Raw genomic sequence first — 3612 nt, forward strand, 5'->3', positions numbered from 1 at the left:
AAAATGCGTTAATTCCCGACTCCTATCATATATTAAACACGAAGTTCTTTTTGTACGATAATATAATTTACAACAGACAGAATAATTATTTTCTATAAGTTCACTGTTTAGGTGGGTAAGTGGTTTCTTCTCTACTTTTCGTTATTGAAGGGCCTATTGTCTAATTTTTCTTGGCCATACTACACTCCAGCCTTTTTTTTTTTTTTTTCGTCAGCAAAACCCGTTGGAGTCGATTAAAACGACCCACCGGCTAGGTCCCCGCTGCACTGGGACTGCGCAAACGGGGTATGTGGTCCGCCGTAGAGCCCACTAAAAACCTGACGAGTGTCCAACCGCTTCCGCAAAGACGTGCGCCGGGATAACCGCTATGAGCTAGTACCGCAAGACGCACGCCATGCGCGGCTCGCCCCCTGTAGGGGGGCCCTACCCTGGGTGATGCCGCCTGGGTGGATAGTGACGGCATCAAACACCATAGACGATGGACGTGACACCACCCGCCCATCACCTATCTTGGGAACCTCACCTCTCCTGTGGGCGACGGAAGTCCCATTCCGCCACCCGGAGGTTCCATACTACACTCCAGCCTAGTATGAGAACTTTAAAGATAAAATTGCAAAAGCTATATGTAGTGGTAAACCCAAGACCATGTAAACAACCATCTCATACACTGCCACCCAAACAAACTCTATGGTTTGAATGGAAAAAATAAAGCCGTCTTTAAACTAAATCCAATGAATGCACATTGTTCGAATAATATGAGAATACTAACACACAGGTTATGCTCGGTTTACTAGGTTACTATCGTTTCCTGTGACTAGGGAAGCATGACTGTACATCCGATATTCTCGCACCGAAAACCAGTCTCCCAATCAAACACAACCCACTACTATCCACTGTATCTAGATTACACTACAGTTATAGTGTACCACAGATAATACTAATAATAGAACTATAGCACGATTCTCTACCACTATCGACTAACGACAAAGGCTGTCGGAAAAAATTGTATAAAAATCTGATCAGCGTCTCTAGCGGATGGCGTAGGAACTATTTTTGCAGTACATTTTAAATGTCAAAACCTCGATACTAGAGGCGCTGATAATTTTTACATGCATAATTTAATAATTAAATTAATTAATTTAATGTATTTTTTTTTTCATAATAACCGGTTATTGATATTAACGCTATTAGAGGTCCCTTCTTTTTTTTGTAGTGTCGTTTAAAAGTCCGTTTAGCAGTTTTGAATTAATCGATATTATATAGATAGGCAGACAAACGCGTCGAAAGACACAAAGTCTTTCGACGCGTTTGTCTGCCTACTTCTTTACAATTGGTTGTATTGAGTACCTACTAAACATAATGTATATCCGAAATACATGTTTTGTTTCCAATTTGGTTTATGTAAAACACGTACATAATTCCTGGTATCTGTTTAATCATAGGGACATGAATATTTAGATGTGCAATCAGTGCGATCAGACGCATACGCCATCAAATGCTTCAATTGTGATGGCCGATATTGTAATAATTATTTGTCGTAATATTTAGGGAGAAATAGTTCTTCTCCTGGATAATATGGGTACATCCATTACATCTGCCAAAGAATTGTTTATATCTGAAAATGTTGAAAATAGACGTTTCAACATTTTCAGAAGTTTTTAAGTTTCATTTACAACAAGATTCTAGCGCACTACCAACTATTTCCAAAAGGTTTCGTTCTTTTTTATATTCATCAATGTTTCGGTTTATTCAGCTCTTTTAAAATACCGGACCATGTCCACAAATTGACAGGTGACATTTCATTTCATCATTTCAAGTTTCAGTACCGGTAATGGAGTGTCTATGAAACATACATGCATCTTGTTTTTCTCGTGCGGTATAAAAAAATATACCTAGATATTTCATATTTCTGTCAATGTTACCTTTAATGAAGGCTACCTTTATGTCACCGCACAACCAACAACCTTACTTTTACAACACGAATTCAAAAGGAAATTGTACAAACAGTTATAGAAATTAGCAAAGCGAATATAAAATTATCGCACTAACTATTGAACTATTTCAAACATCATTTATTTCCTGCAGCTGAATCCTACCAACATGTCTTACTAATAAAATACGTAAACAAATTCGCAATACCGCTATGAAATATCAAATAGTATCGTCGGTGTATCGTAGGTAAATTGCAGTGCAGTCCTGTGGTTTAATTTCGTGTTCGCCGGAGGCTATAGACGGTAGACAGATGCGCATATTTGTACCCAGGCTGGAATTATAATAGAAATGTCGCACGTACCTTAACTATTAGGTTGGTTTGTGCTACGGTGGATATAATTTGAATTGCCCGTACATTTCACTGAGTTCGGTATATTTGAACGCGATGCAGGACTGTGGCTGCTTTTGCAAACATGTTTTTAATTAGATAGTTCGCGTTTTCGGGTCGGTTCTGTTTAGTCTAGCTTTGGTTTTAGATGAGACTAGCCGACCCGCGCAACTTCGCTTGCGTCACATAAGAGAGAATGGGTCAAAAATTTCCCCGTATTTGTAACATTTCTTACTGCTGCTCTGCTCCTATTGGTCGTAGCGTGATGATATATAGCCTATAACCTTCCTCGATAAATGGGCTATCTAACACTGAAAGAATTTTTCAAATCGGATCAGTAGTTCCTGAGATTAGCGCGTTCAAACAAACAAACTCTTCAGCTTTATAATATTAGTATAGATTTGTTATGTTTATTATAGTACAGTTGTTCTATAAACGAAAAGCAATTTAAAGCAGGTCAAAGAATTACAATTATTGCTATCTATGCTTATTACTTTACTACTATATTATAAAGGGAGAATTTTCAAGATTTTGTTTTAGAGATAATCTCCTAAATACAGGGTAAATACGTATTCCAAAAAACCATTGAAAGGTACATGACTGCATGTGGACATAGACTATAGGAATATGATGTCAGCAATTTCACCTGAGTGAAAACAGAACATAGTAAAATGAATATTAATATTAAATATCATTTACAGTTTCTGTATCTATACTAATATTATAAAGCTGAAGAGTTTGTTTGTTTGTTTGTTTGTCTGTTTGTTTGAACGCGCTAATCTCAGTAACTCCTGGTCTGATTTGAAAAATTCTTTCACTGTTAGATAACCCATTTATCGAGGAAGGCTTTAGGCTATATATCATCACGCTACGACCAATAGGAGCAGAGTACCAGTAAAAAATGTTACAAAAACGGGGAAAAATTTCGCCCATTCACTAATGTGACGCAAGCGAAGTTGCACGGGTCAGATAGTCTTTAATATTTTTATTAAATACAGCAATTTATTCAATATTTTTATAAATGGCCGTCAATTATTACAATGTGCATGTGACAAACCCGATATTGAATGTTATAAAGCTCTGATTAACTGCCGCAGCCTCGATTACTGTCTGTAATCCAATTCATATGAATGGATTTATAAATTCAATTTATTGTATAAATCATACGATTGTAATATTTGTAATACTCTACAAGTTCAATTACGGCTACTAAAATTGTTGTTTTTATCAAGTTACTGCATTTTTCGTGTGTTAAAATTTTAATTTGCGAGATTTTCGCATAATATTACTGT

The sequence above is a fragment of the Anticarsia gemmatalis genome, chromosome 21, assembly GCF_050436995.1.
Source record: "Anticarsia gemmatalis isolate Benzon Research Colony breed Stoneville strain chromosome 21, ilAntGemm2 primary, whole genome shotgun sequence".
Classification (NCBI taxonomy): domain Eukaryota; kingdom Metazoa; phylum Arthropoda; class Insecta; order Lepidoptera; family Erebidae; genus Anticarsia; species Anticarsia gemmatalis.